General features: G+C 49.0%; 1 protein-coding gene across 3 annotated transcripts in view; it reads right to left on the bottom strand.

Annotated features, from left to right (window-relative positions):
- Positions 1–14,169, bottom strand: part of LOC140409703 (uncharacterized) — an 80,680-nt gene that overhangs the window by 65,587 nt on the left and 924 nt on the right. For 2 of the 3 annotated variants that reach the window (XM_072497992.1, XM_072497994.1), the window contains exon 1: positions 9,983–10,187. The exons of the other annotated variant lie outside the window; for it this stretch is intronic. The gene's annotated coding sequence lies outside the window, so the exon portion shown is untranslated. Of the gene's footprint in view, positions 1–9,982; positions 10,188–14,169 lie in introns of those variants that run through there. 3 annotated transcript variants of the gene reach the window in all.

Here is a 14,169-nt window from a genome sequence, read left to right as displayed (position 1 = left end):
CTGCTCGTGGCATGCCCTCCTACACTCTTCATTGAACCAGTGTTGGTCCCCTGGCTTGGTGGTAATGGTTGAGTGGGGGATTTGCCAGACCATGAGGTTGTGGCTGAGTACAATTCTGTTGCTGCTGATGGTGCACATCACCTCATGAATGCCCAGTCTTGAGTGGCTAGATCCATTCTAAATCTGTCCCATTTAACACAATGGTAGCGCCACACAACACAATGGAGGGTATCCTCAATGAGAAGACGGTACTTTGTCTCCACAAGGCCTGTGAGGTGGTGACCGATATTGTCATGGACAGATGCATCTGCGGCGGCATGTTGGCGAGGATGAGGTCTGGTATGATTTTCCCTCTTGTTGGTTCCCTCACCACCTGTTGCAGATTTATTCAAGCAGTTATGTCCTTTAGGACCCAGCCAGCTCGGTCAGTGGTGGTACTACCAAGCCACTCTAGGTGATGGACACTGAAATTCCCCCACCCAGAGTACATTCAGTGCCCTTGCCACCCTAAGTGCTTCCTTCAATTGGTGTTCAACATGGAGGAGTACTGATTTACCAGTTGAGGGTGGACAGTACATGGTAGTCAAAAGGAGGTTACCATGCCGATGTTTAACCTAAAGCCATGAGGCTTCATGGGGTCCAGAGTTAATGTTGAGGACACCCAGGACAGTATACCACACCACCGCTGCTGGGTCTGTTCTGCCAGGATTACTAGCCTCTGACTTGCTCTGTAGTGACATTATTTATATAGCTAAACTTACAGTTAAGTTTCTGGTCAATGGCAGTCCCCAGAATGTTGTAGTAGGGATTTCACTGATGGTAATGCTATTGAATGTCAAGGGGCGATTGTTAGATTCTCTCTTCTTGGAAGATGGTCATGGCCTGGCCCTTCTGTGACGCAAATGTAACTTGCCACTCGTCAGTCCAAGCCTGGAAATTACCCAGGTTGTGCTGCATTTGGACATGGACTGCCTCAGTATCTGAGGAGAATAATGTTGAACATTGTGCAACCCTCAGTAAATGTGCAATCCTCAGTGAACATCCCCACTTCTGACCTTATGATGGAAGGAAGGACATTGATGAAGCAACTGAAGACGGTTAGGACGAGGAACTCCTGCAGTGATGTCTTGGAACTGAGGTGATTGACCTCCATCAACCACAACCTTGCAAGGCAGGTATGACTCCAACCAGCAGAGAGCTTACCCCCTGATTCCTATTGACTCTAGTTTAGCTAGACCTCCTTTGACACCACATTTGGTCAAATGCAACCTTGGTGTCAAGGGCAGTCACTCTCATCTCATCTCTGGTGTTCAGCTCTTTTGTCCATGTTTGAACAAAGTTTGTATCAGTGAGCAAGTTAGTGCTAAGTAAGTGCCACTTGATAGCCCTTTTGATGACCCCTTCCATCACCTTATTGATGATTAAGGGTACAGTAGTACATAGGGACAGAGGGAAAATAGGAGTGAAAAATTATGTGCACAATTCTCCCATCCCACCCATGATTGGTTTGGTGGTGGGTGGGAGCGGAGAATCTAGCAGGAGCGAAACGCCCTGGCATAAAATCACGTTGCAATTCTCAAAATGGAGGGTTAATGTTGGGTCAGTCTTCCCACTGGCTGGTGGTGTGAACACCATTTGCATCTCATGAGTACTTATTAAAACAGCTGGCCGTCAGCAGCCTGTCAGGCTTTTCACCTCGTGTTATTCCAACATGAAATTACCTCGGTCTAAAACCCGATTGCTAATGATTGATTTGCACAAGGTGGTCCTCAGTTCTCAAGAGGTGAGTGCAACAACTATCTGCCATAGTGCTGCACTGCTCCACATGTGCTGCTTACCATTCTGCTGGGGCAGACTGGTTCCTGTCTTCCATCTCCATGCCGAGCTAATATTCATGGACAGCACCCTGTTACTGGACCTCCCACAGGCTCTCCAGTGGCACCAACCCGGTTCAGTACTGCTCTTGGGGAGCACAGGGGTTTCCTTCTCCCTGGTGCCGTACGTCAGTGTCTATCTGGACAGCACTGTGCTGTGGGACTCATGGAGCCACCACAACAAAGGTCCGAAGTTTAACTGCTGGTGGAGTGCGAGGTGAGGCAAGGGAGGGGGAGGGATTGGCCTGACAAAGCAAAGGGGAGGGCAATGTGGAAGGAGGGTGAGGACTCAGGCAGAGGGGCAGGGAGTTGGATGAAGAAGGTGAACAATGAAGGCAGAGGCAAGACAAAGGGGAGAAAAGCTGGACCCCGACAAGCCTGCATGAAAAGCTCACAAACTAGAGGGCAGAAGGAATACCACATTGTTTACTGGACGGGGTTGCATGAAGACTCCAGTGGGAAGAAGTCCAAGTGGGGCTTGGGTATCTCGCAGGTGATGGATCTGTGGGAGGGTGGTTGAATTGAGGAACAGACTTCCATTCAAGGTTGCTAGCCTTTTCCCTCTGGGTTGCTGATATCCTGCACGGTCTGATGAAGACAGGTGGACTGGAGAGAATGATATGAATGTGCTGGACTGATATTTAGATATGGTGCCGGCATCTTTCAACGTGCCAGCTGAAGGCGGGCATACAAATCTGCTGCTCACCCGCCAGGTGACTCAGAGGGGAACTCGACTGAACATAATTAATGAGGTTCCAAGTGCAGAATGTGGCACGGGATCCCGCCATTTCGGTCACTGCCGGAGCAGTCTGCCACCACACTTAGGGCGGGATTCTCTGATCCTGAGGCTAAGTGTTGATGCCGTCGGAAACGCCGTTGCGTTTCCCGACGACGTCAAAATGGCCTCAGGATCAGCAATTCTGGCCCCTACAGGGGGCCAGCACGGCACTGGAGTGACCCTCGCTGCTCCAGCTGCTGATCCCGGTGTCAACTGGGCACCCGCATGCGCAGTGGCACTCGCGCCAACGTGCACATGCGCAGTGGCTCCCTTCTCCGTGCCGACCCCGACGCAACATGCATAGGGCTACAGCGGCCGGCGCGGAAGAAAGGAGACCCCCAGCCCGAGAGGCCGGCCCGCCGATCGGTGGGCCCCGATCGCGGGCTAGGCCACAATGGAGGCCCCCCCCCCAGGTCGGACCCCCCCCCCCCGCCCCTGGACCCTACCACGCCGAGGTCCCGCCGACGAAGAGCAGGTTAGAACGGCGTCGGCAGGACTCGGGTTTTTTGTTCCCGCCGCTCGGCCCATCCAGGGCCGAGAATCACCGGGGGGTCCCCATAGAGCGGCCCCCGATCGGCACTGCGCCGACCGCGTCGGGGGCGTGGCACGATTCACGCCGGTTGCGGCGATTCTCCGGCCCGGCCCCGGGGTGAGAGAATCTCACCCTTAGTTTCAGAATGGGAGAATTTCATCCTGTGTTACTTCGCCAAGAAATAGCTTCTGTGTCGAAGGCTGTCCAAAATGAATAGCATATCATAGAATCCCTACAGTGCAGAAGGAGGCCATTCAGCCCATCGAGTCTGCACCGACCTTTCGAAAGAGCACTCTACGCATGTCCACTCACCCATCCACCCAACTCTAACCCTATAAACTAATCCCACAGCCCTGGACACGAAGGGCCAAATTTATCATGGCCAATCCACCTAACCCATACATCTTTGGACTGTCGGAGGAAACCGGAGCACCCGGAGGAAACCCATGCAGACACGGGACGGACGTACAAACGCCACACAGTCACCCAAGGCAGGAATTGAACACGTGTCCCTGGCGCTGTGAGGCAGCAGTGCAAACCACTGTGCAACCGTGCTGCCCATATGACCTTGAACTTGGTGCAGTTCTCCAGTTGCCAACTATGAAGCAGAAATTTACAGTGTGATGACTGGTTTCTCAAGCCAATCCTCTTACCCAGATTACAGCACAAATTACAACCCCACATAGGCTACCTTTTCCAACTATAGCGTCATAGAGGTTTACAGCATGAAAACAGGCCCTTCAGCCCAAGTTTTTATCACTAAGCTAGAGCCGATTGCCCGCATTTGGCCCATATCCCTCTGACGAATGTGAGCTAAAATAGTTACTTTAGAGATATTAGTTAATGTAATGTAGAAATAAGCCACTTTGATTCTGGTTAGTTCAGAGACAAAGGATGTTAGACCGCATGGGGAAAGCAGGAAGAGGTGTGTCTACGAGAGTGATGCTGGATTGATAGGGGCCAGAGGAAGGGATTGGAAGTGAGCCAATCAGAATAGATCAAACAGGTCAGGAGGGATATAGGCTGACCTATGGGCGTCGGGTATGTGAAACTTGATACCATTTGAATTGATTTGCAGAGATCCCTTTGTCTCTTTGTTCATTCGCTTTCTGGGATGTAGGAGACTGGATGTCTCTTATGTTTCTGTGAAATGAATCAAGCTTGCAAGCTGAATAAAATAACTAATGTTATACCTGCAAATCCATCTCGACTTTTATTGAGGCCAGACCGACGGATAAAGAAATTTGGGATTCAACACCTCTCGACCCATCTTTCGCGTATAACTGTCTAAATGCTTTTTAAAAGGCAAAATTGTACCCTGCTATTGCCTCTGGCAACTCGTCCCAGATGCTCACCACCCTCTGTGTGAAAATGTTGCCCCTCTGGATCCTTTTGTATGTCTCCCTCCTCACCTTAAACCTATGCCCTCTAGTTTTAGACTCCTCTACGTTTGGAAGAAGATATTGACTATCTTCCTTATCTATGCTCCTCATTATTTTATAGACCTCTATAAGATCACCCCTAAGCCTCCTACGCTTCAGGGAAAAAAGTCCCAGCCTATCCAGCCTCTCCTTATAACTCAGAGCATCAAGTCTCAGTAGCATCTTAGTAAATATTTTCTGCACTCTTTCTAGTTTAATAATATCCTTCCTATAATAGGGTGACCAGAACTGTACACAGTATTCCACGTTTGGCCTTATTAATGTCTTGTACAACTTCAGCAAGACGTCCCAACTCCTGTATTCAAAGTTCTGAACAATGAAACCAAGCATGCCGAATGCCTTCACCACCCTGTCCACCTGTGACTCCACTTTCAAGGAGCTATGAATCTGTACTCCAAGATCTCTTTGTTCTATAACTCTCCCCAACTCCCTACCATTAACTGAGTAGGTCCTGCCCTGATTTGATCTATCAAAAGTCTAGGGCATTACTACACCAAGAGAAGGTTTGTGAAGTTTTTCTCTACAGCATTACTCTGACCACATGTAAGCTGAAAAGACATATCCAAGGACTAGAAACTCAGTGGACAATTGAAACAGTAGGGTGCCAATTATGGTTGGACATAGTCCTGGAGGTATCATCATGACCTGACCTGCCTACATTCTTGTCATTTGTCAACCATCCTTACAGTGCCCAGCCCCCCACGTTCAGTCACTGGTCGATCAACGTGCCCATCCTCATGATGTCGCTACCCCACACTCCTGCTATTGGTCTACCAATCATTGCAGCGTCCTGTCTTCCTATAGCCAACCACGAAATGAACAAACTCTTAATTATGCAAATTGGATGATTCTAGTTTGAATGTATTTTTATTCAAATTTTTAACATTTGAAAAACATTACAACACAAAAATAAACCCAACACAACACCCCCCACCCCAATCCACCTCCCCCACCTTAACAGTTGACAGTAACTAGTTCCCTAAAATACAGAATAAATATTCTCCATCTCTTGTTGAACCCCTAATATGCCCCTCTTAGGGAAAACCTCACCTTCTCTAAATGCAGGAACTCCATTAGATCCCCCAACCACGAGGGCGGCATGGTGGCGCAGTGGTTAGCGCTGCTGCCTCAGGGCGTTGAGGCCCCGGGTTCAATCCCGGCCCGGGTCACTGTCCGTGTGGAATTTGCACATTCTCCCCTTCTCTGCGTGGGTCTCACCCCCACAGTACAAAAAGATGTGCAGGGTAGGTGGATTGGCCACGCTGAATTGCCCCTTAATTGGAAAAAAAACTATTGGATTCTCTAAACTTATATTTTAAAAAAATCCCCCAGCCACACCGAGCACAGGATGGAGAAGCTGACCCCCACTCCAACAAAACCCGACTGTGAGCGATCAGCGAGGCGAAAGCTAAAACATCTGCCCTGCTTCCGCCTACAACTCTGGCAGATCTGACAACCCGAATATGGCCCCCAGGGGACTAGGCTCCAGGTCCACATCATTTCTTCCGGACATTAGGGTGACTGCTGCTTCACAAAAATGTGAGCCATACAAGTTAGTTCCAAAATTGCTCAGGGAAGATGCGAAGAAAGGGTAGAATGGTGGCACAATGATTAGCACTACTGCCTCACAGCGCCAGGAACCCAGGTTCGATTTCAGCCTTGGGTGACTGTCTGTGTGGAGTTTGCACATTCTCCCCATGTCAGGGTGGAAATGTAAATTGCTAAGTGGCATAAGTTTAAGGTCCGAGGAACAAAGTTTAGAGGAAATGTACGAGGCAAGTCTTTTTACACAGAGGGTGGTGAGTGCCTGGAACTCACTGCTGGGGGAGGTGGTGGAAGCAGGTACAATAGCGGCGTTTGAGAGGTTTCTTTACAAATACATGAAAAGGATGTGAATAGAGGAATACAGACCCTGGAAGTGCAGAAGGTTTTAGTTTAGGCATCATGATCGGCGCAGGCTTGGAGGGCCAAAGGGCCTGTTCCTGTTCTGTACTGTTCTTTAATAAAAGCAAATTACTGCGGATGCTAGAATCTGAAATCAAAAGTGAAAATGCTGGAAAATCCCAACAGGTCTGGCAGCATCTGTAGTGAGAGAAAAGAGCTAAGGTTTCTGATGCGACCATCAATTCACACGAGACAGAGAGTTGAAGTGGACAGTGGCTTTAATCTAGGGGCGGAACCCACAAGGGCACCAACATGATACAATCAGTGCAGTACAATGGTCAATAGATGGAGCCCTCATGGGCAACAGCATGGTACAATGTAGTACAGTGGTGAATGGTTACTATAATACGTTCACCGCATTCACGCCCTGTTAAAAAAGTGAAGTCCGGCGGGAGTGAAGGGCTCACAGGTTCAGTTTGTCCGGCACTCTGATCGTGCGCTGCGATCGCCTGGGCTCTGGTTTCGCAGCGGGCACAGGTGTCGAACTCGTCGGTGTGAGCATGGGTGGTGAACTCATCGATGCGGGCACAGGTGTGGACTCCGGGAGCGTGTCTTCAGGAGCTTCATTCCTGTAGGTCAGCGAAGGGGGAAGGGGGTATGGGGGGGGGGGTTTCCGGGGGAGTGTGGAAGACATGCAGGGGCGGGGACGCTGTTCGGTGTAGGTTGGGGGGGGGGGGTAGGTTGGGGTGATGGTAGGGGATCCTGCGGGTGCCAGGTCCCGGAGGGAGACCGTATCCTGTCGGCCGTCGGGTTGCTCTACGTATGCGTACTGGGGGTTGGTGTGAAGGAGCTGGACCCTCTCGACCAGGGGGTCGGACTTATGACTCCTTACGTGTTTGCGGAGTAGGACGGTGCCGGAGGTGGATTTCCGTGTCTGGGTGAACGAAGCTCTCTGTGCTCCCGGAATCAAACAGGCAAGGTGTTTCGTGTCCATTGGCCCGGACAGTCATCATGGAGTTCCGGAGGTGCTTTGGGCGTGAATGGTCGAGGGTGACCGCGGCGAGTTGCGGGTAGCCGGTGTGGTCAGAGGTGGTGGTGTGGTCCCAAGATGGCGGCCCCCGTTGGTCGCACGTGTCAGGTGGCGAGGAAGATGGCATCCAAGATGGCAACCCCCGTCAGTCGCACGTGTCGGGTGGCGAGGAAGATGGCGTCCAAGATGGCGGCCCCCGTGAGTCGCACGTGTTGTGCGTAGTCGAAGATGGCTGCCCCCATGGACAGCACAAGGCAGATGACGCGTCCGAACGGGGCGGAGCCGGCAGGCACGCAGCCACGCTGCGGTGTCTGCGGGCCTGTGAGTCTGAGAGTCGGGCCTGTGGTTTGGAGGACTTGGACCTGGCCAGGCAAACTTTGGAATAGTGTCCTTTCTTGCCGCAGTCGCTATAGTTCGCGTTTTGAGCCGGGCAACGCTGCCTGGGGTGCTGGTGCTGGCCGCAGAAATAGCAGGGTAGCCCCCCGGGTTGGTCGGGCAGGCGTGCGGCACAGGCCTGGGGTACTCTCTGGTCGGGAGTCCATGAGGGGGTCGCGTGATCGGAAGGGAAAGCGTTGATTCTTTGAAACGCTACTTCTAGGGAGGTGGCTAGTTTTACCGTCTCTTGGAGGTCGAGGGCGCCCTTCTCGAGCAGACGCTGTCTGACCTAGTTGGACTCCAGCCACGTAGGTGTCCCGGACGGCGAGTTTCAAGTGTTGGGAGGCTGTGACGGCCTTGTAGTTGCAGCTTCGCGTGAGGACCTTGAGGGCGCGTAGGTACTCCTCCAGCGATTCCCCGGGGCGTCGGCGGCGAGTGGTGAGGAGGTGCCGCGCGTACACTTCGTTCACCAGAATCACGAATAGGCGCTTCAGCATCGCGAGCGCGTCTGCGTAGTGGTCACTTCCTCGAGTTGCACGGAGATTCAATGGCTCACCCGGGCGTGGAAGAGGCTCAGCTTCTGTTCATCAGTGACGGATGGCAAGGAGGAGGCGGCGAGGTAGGCCTCAAAACATCGGAGCCAGTGTGAAAAAATCCCTTTGGCCTCTGCGGCCTGTGGGTCGAGTTCCAGTCGGTCAGGTTTGAGGGCTGCTTCCATCGCGATGTTGTAGTTGATTAAATTGATGCGACCATCAATTCACACGAGACAGAGAGTTGAAGTGAACAGTGGCTTTAATCAATTAGAACAGTACCTGCCTGCGACTGCTCTGCAATGAGAGCCGCCTACAGGGCAGCTGCTCTTTATACCTCCCCTCAAGGGGGCGGAGCCAGGGGCGAAGCCCACAAGGGCACCAACATGATACAATCAGTGCTGTACAGTACGATGGTCCATAGGTGGAGCCCTCATGGGCAACAGCGTGGTACAATGTAGTACAGTGGTGAATGGTTACGATAATACGTTCACCACAGTTTCGAGTCCAGATTACCTTGAAACGTTAGTTCTTTTCTCTCCCTCCAGATGCTGCCAGACCTGCTGAGATTTTCCAGCATTTTCACTGTACTTTTCTTTGCTGCGTGTGTTTCCTCCGGGTGCCCCGGTTTCCTCCCACAGTCCAAAGATGTGCAGGTTAGGGTGGATAGGCCATGCTAAATTGCCCCTAGTGTCAAAACGTTAGGTGGGATTGCAAGGACGGGGTGGAGGAGTGGGCCTAGGTGGGGTGCTCTTTCGGAGAGTCGGTGCAGACTCGATGGGCCAAATAGCCTCCTTCTGTACTGTAGGGATCCATGATTCTATGAAAGTTTAATGGTTCTTAACTTTTTCCAGCATAAATTGTTATCAGAATAACAACAGATTTTGGAAAAATATGGTTGATATAGGGTTCATTCTAGCTATGGGATACCCTCTCAAGAGTAATGGAGTAACATTATTTTGATGAAATCTATAGTCCATATTAACATGAATACAATGTTCCTATGTTGTGGCTGATAATTTACTTGTTTTGACATAGACATTTTCAGATACACCTCCCCTCCCTGTGAAACATCCATGGCCCCATCCTGTGCCTCTCACTTTGTGAGTCAGCTGTCCTATCCTTACTCCAAAGTAGAGTGGCACACGAGACAGAGTTTTAAAAGAAGTATTACAGAGACAAACAGGGGAGGTAAAAAGCAAAAGAATAACATGGAAGTGAATGTAAAAGATAACACTGCAGAAACTGAGGGTAGACGTTTACAGTCCACAGCAGGTGAGTTTGCCTCCCTCCTGTCACCCTCCCAACTCATGTAGTCTAGGATGGCCAATTGTGGTTCTTAAGTGGCCAATTATGGCAGCTGGGCATGTCCGGGCCTTGGGTGGGAAAGGGGGTAGTCTCCATCAATGGCCCCGTTTTCGGATCAAGCAATCCACCGCCCCTCCCCATGTCTACCACTCCTGGGTTCTCTCTCCCTGCTTGTCCTTGCCATCATGACACCCACCCCCCTTGACCCTCATCCTCCCCAAGCACCTACCTGGTCCTGTAGGCCCTGGCACTTTGACCGGTGGGACTGCTTGTGGTCCCAGCAGTGGCCTCCTCCCAACTCCAGGCAGCGCTGATGGGATTCAGCTGCCAGACAGTGGCTGTTCTCTGATGCGGTAGTTCCTCCAAAGTGAGCAGTACAAGTCTGACCTCCAGCCACCTCTTCCAAGTGACGGGACCAGAAACCCCACCATCCAGAAAAATCTAGCCCTAAGAAGAAAAAAAAGCTGTGGAGGTGCTGAGAGAAAAACAGAAGTGAATGTAAAGAACATGGAAGAAATGAGAACAGGAGAGATATGCAAAGGAGAAGAGAACGAGCAGCTTTTTGCAAACTTACCAATAACAGTATCCATAGTCAGAGGACTGCGAGGGATTATGAAAATATTTTTATGGGGAACAACTTAAAAGAGGTTTAAAATCCACTGATTTAATCCATTATAGCTCCAGTGTGTACATGGGTAGGAGATTCATCTCCAGTGAGTGAATTAGTTTCATTTATTTCAGCAATCCTGCAAAACAATGAACAGGGAGATGTTCAGAAACTGTCTTGGCCAGTGTGTGTGTGCGTGTGTGCGCGCGCACACTGCGGTGGGGGTGGGGGGGGGGGGGGCGCAGGAGGTGGGGGCGCGATGGTGGTTGTAGCAACAGAGAAACCGTTCTGATGGAGAGAGCATTACTGGCTGAGATGGAATGGCGTGAAAATCCTCTTCGCATGGGAGCACAGGGAGGCAGCGATGCTGCTGGGGTCCTGGCTGAGGAAGGACACAAGAGAAAAAAAGTGACATTCGTTTGGGTGATAGGAGAAGCAGAAGGCAGAAATACACCAGATTTGTGGGAGGAGAGACTGAACATATTGGACAGGGGAGTTAAAGGGAGTCTGTGTGGAAAATGGCCAAAGACCAGAGCTGGGGGGTGGGGAATTAGTAGAGAGATGCCCTATAACAGGGAGAAGAGTGGATATAAATTGTAGGCTCAGTGGGGCCATAATGTAAAACACCTTAATGTCGGAGTCATCATGACTTGCACTATAGGAGATAAACTATTAAGATGATTCATGTATGATTTGCTCTGACCTTTCAATATCTCACATAATCCTTCCTTGTTAATTAGTGAGATTAACATCTTCACTGAATGGTGTGTTTCCTTTTACCATTTTCATTGCAGTTCTTTTTATTTAGTTGTTTTTTAAAATCTATCCTCGTTCATTATTATTGTGTTGTTCCTCCAATCTCCATTTTCAAGGAATCTGCTTAGAGGAGGCACGGTAAGAATCAAGTCAATACACGTGTCAAAAAAATCTTATTGATCTCAATTTGAATAAAGCAGGTCATTACCTTAAAATTCCTTTGCGGTATTAGTCATCACATTATCTCAGAAGCCCCCCACTTTTCAGGATTTTCAAAGTTTAAAAAATGTATAGAATTTCAACATTCTTTGCCATGCCTAACATTAAGGTTCTGGTCTGACAGGAGCTGACCGTTGCTATAGGAACATAAAAGTTATTCAATAATCTAGTTCCTGCTCTATTAAAAGAGCTTGTAGGTTGTGATAAACTCTCTGGGCCGCAGTTGGATTACATTCCTCTTTAGGCTCACAGCCAGATTGCACTCTCAATCAGGTGACATGATTTTTCACGTACCTTCGGGATCTAAACACAAAATTAAAATACTTTGATTATTTTGACATTTTCTCCGAACAATATTTATAAAACTTTGTCCTCAATTATTCTGCAATTCAAACCAAAAACAAGCAGTGCTAACTGACCTTCAAGTGAACATCACTGGAAATGGACACCCGAATCCACGCAAACGCTTCATTTTCCATTTGGTTAGGGTCAATTTGGATCACCGCACAAGACAGGGACACAGGAATAAAGGAGGCCACAGCCGGCCACACCCACATAGCTCTGAAGGAAGCTCACTGGTGCCCTGGCGTTCTCAGCAAGCTATGGTAATCGCCCCTCGTCACTGGTCTTGATGGTAAATGGAGTATGACAGCTGACAGCTTGCTGTGCAGCACATCAACAGGTGGCAGGTATGGGTGTCCAAAGGGAATGGCACTCCAAGTTTTCAAGCTGATGTAGTGTTCTTAGACGCTCCGCATCATCATTTTGGGCGACACGTCACAAGCTGCAGAATCTCTACTGCGCTTGTTAGTGCAGTCTTGACCCGCAAAACGACTGCACCTACACTCGAAAGAAATTTGTTGGCTTCAGGTCTCCTGAGGCCGAGAATGGTACCACGGATATCAAGTCCTTCCTTTTCATCTGCCACATTTTAAAAGCAGTTTTCGTCAGAATGTAACTTCGATTGAAAACTGCAAGTAATAAAGTGAACTGCATCATGGCTTCATTGCAGGGCAGCTTGCGTCACTGAATAAACAAAATGCCTTACTCGAGATAGCAGCAGCACCCCTCCAAGTGCCTTCAGCGTAGGAGAGCATCTCGAGGTGTCTCACGGGAGTATTATCAAACAAAATCTGACACTATGCCACATAAAGAAATATTTGTACAGATGACTAAAAGCTTGGTCAAAGAGATAGATTTTTAAGGAGCACCTTAAGGAGAGTTAGAGAGAGAATTTCAGCGCTGAAGGCATATAGCTACTAATGGTAGGGGGCGATGGAAATCAGGGATGCACATGAGGCCGGAGTTAGAGGAGCAGAGATCTTGAGGATTGTAGGGCTGAAGGAGGCGAGGACAATAAAAAGGGGGTGAGGCTGTGGAGGGGGGTGCGGGGGGGGGTTGAACATCAGGATGAGAATTTTTAATTTGAGGCAGTGCAACCATTGTAGACCAGGACCCTAATAACTTTCTGGTGCTAATAACATGGTAGGAACTGCCAGAAGGGGTTTTGGTTTAATGCTCTGTTGAAATTAAGAGCAATACAGTGGATGATGCAGCACTCCCTGGTTACTGCATTGGAGTGTCAGTGCAGGCATGTATTTTACAGGGAAACACTCAAGGATCAGGTCTGATTCTGCCATATTCAGTTGGGTTATTATATAACACTAAATATTGTAAAAGGAAAGGCAGGAAAAACTTCTATATTCACCTGCATCTCTCTATCCTCCACGATGCAGGATTTATCTGCTTTAAACCTAAGGGTTAGTAATAAGCAGCCCGAGAAAATACATTTTGTAGAAAATTCACACCTTTAAACCCACCTCTTCTCAGCTATAAGAAAGATTAGCTAGCATTTTTTTCTAACAGATGGATTAACCCCTTCAACACTCCTCTTCCCACTTAGCAATCATCTACAGTGGGAAATATTTCACGTGGTTCTGCTGATTTCTGAAACATTTCTAAGTGGTTAGTTTAGGATTTGTTTTGCTCCAACAGACTTTTATACTAAAATATTGAATGCAAAGGCTATTCCTGACCCTGCAATATCGCCCACGTGAGGACAGGGTGCGGATTATCATTATTCACTGCCTCCAGTACTAATACCATATATAGCACATATCTCTCCAGAACTAGAGCTGATACATTGATGAAGGGCAGCTGCATTCTGCACAGTTTAAGCTTTCTGGCAATGACCTGGTTTTTCTAGTAATGTATGATTCAGAAGAAATTATGAAGCGGCACAGACACAGACATATACCAACTTATCTGAGAATGCACTTGGTGGAATAAAAGTATTAATATACTGTGATGCTTCCCATTGTCGCTGCTGACAGGGAAATCATATTTTTCAGAATGTCACGTATAGCAGAACATTATAAAGGGAGGTAACTGCACATTCCCAGCTAACCCTGGCGACTGTGAGTTTTGCTTGAAAACTGACACAGATAGCTTGCGCACCATACTGCGCACCAAAACTCTCCCTTACATGACTTCCTGATGTTTCACCCCTGCAGCTTCATGAATAGGAGGATGTGATATTAACCCCCCATTTGTTACACCACCGTTCTATACAAAATGGCTGCTCACCACTTTTCAGTTCATCTGCATTGTCATTATTCCCAAGTCAACTGAATATTGCTGCTGTCGCCTAGATTTTGGGGGTCAACACTTGTTCTCCCTCTGTCCTTTCTACATCGACTCAGCCAACTTTCGTCCACAGTGAAACGGGCCGATGCAAACACAATTGTGACATCCTCATGTGGGACCATCACAACTTTTGCAGGCTGTGAGCCGGCTGGAAAGGCAGGAGAGGGTCCTCCCGGTGGGATTCACCA

The sequence above is a fragment of the Scyliorhinus torazame genome, chromosome 1 (assembly GCF_047496885.1).
Source record: "Scyliorhinus torazame isolate Kashiwa2021f chromosome 1, sScyTor2.1, whole genome shotgun sequence".
Taxonomy (NCBI): domain Eukaryota; kingdom Metazoa; phylum Chordata; class Chondrichthyes; order Carcharhiniformes; family Scyliorhinidae; genus Scyliorhinus; species Scyliorhinus torazame.
The sequence above is the reverse complement of the archived record's forward strand: the minus strand, read 5'-3'. Positions and strand labels throughout refer to the sequence as shown.